The 1,078-nt window shown below is 36.9% G+C and overlaps 1 pseudogene; it reads left to right on the forward strand.

Moving 5' to 3' along the window:
• Positions 1-218: 218 nt before the first annotated feature.
• Positions 219-562, forward strand: LOC148778387 (cytochrome c oxidase subunit 7C, mitochondrial pseudogene; annotated as a pseudogene).
• Positions 563-1,078: the final 516 nt, after the last annotated feature.

Genomic DNA, 1,078 nt, shown 5'->3' on the forward strand with positions numbered 1-1,078 from the left:
TCAGATATGTGATTTGCAAATATTTTCTCCCAGTCTATAATGTCTTTTCATTCTCTTAACAGTGTCTTTTGCAGAGGTAACATTTTAAAAATTCTGATAAGGTCCAATTTATTTTTTTTTCTCGTGGGTCATTCTTTTGATATCAAGTCTAAGAACTCTTTGCTGAATCAGCTTCCACCTTCAGTCTCTGGATCTTTTGTAAAGCTTGCAACAGTGCTATGTTGGGACAGAGCATCTGGAGGTTCACAACCTCTGTGGTTCCTCGGAGCCACTACGAGGAGGGTCCAGGGAAGAATATACCATTTTCAGTGGAAAACAAGTGGAGGTTACTAGCTATGATGACTTTGTTCTTTGGGTCTGGATTTGCTGCACCTTTCTTCATAGTAAGACACCAACTGCTTAAAAAGTAATCCATGAGACAGATAGGAAGAGGAGCATATTAAGAGGTGCAGTCTCTTAAAAGGATCAAACCCTTGAACTCAGCATCCTAGATATGTTTGTAAATAAACTTACTCCATAAATCCTTAACGCCTCTCCTCTGAAATATGGAACATGATAATTGAACACATGCTTACATTTTATTTGGGTAATATTGCATTATTAGTTTCTTAATTAAATGTTTATTTGATTTTTTAAAAAAGAACTCTTTGCTGAATCATAAGTCTTTAAAATTTTCGCCTAAGTTTTTTCCCTAGAAATGTTATAGTTTTATATTTGCATGATTAATGAATTAATTAATGGCTGCACTGGGTCTTTGTTACTGCGTGTGGACTTTCTGAAGTTGCAGCAAGCAAGAGATACTCTCTTGTTGCAGAGCACAAGCTCTAGGGTGCACAGGTTCTGTTGCCCTGTGGCATTTGGGATCTTCCTGGACCAGGGATTGAACCAGTGTCCCCTGCATTGCAAGGAGGATTCTTAACCACTGCATCACCAAGGAAGCCCTACAAGATAATTTTGAGTTAATTTTTGTATAAGCTGTAAAATTTAGGTTGTTTCATATTTTTGCTTATGATGTCTAATTTCTCCAGCACCATTTACTGAAGATTAATCCCTCTTTCATTGAATTTCTTTTGCTACT

This window comes from Moschus berezovskii, chromosome 3 (assembly GCF_049115385.1).
Source record: "Moschus berezovskii isolate FMDL1 chromosome 3, NW_MosBer_1.0, whole genome shotgun sequence".
Classification (NCBI taxonomy): domain Eukaryota; kingdom Metazoa; phylum Chordata; class Mammalia; order Artiodactyla; family Moschidae; genus Moschus; species Moschus berezovskii.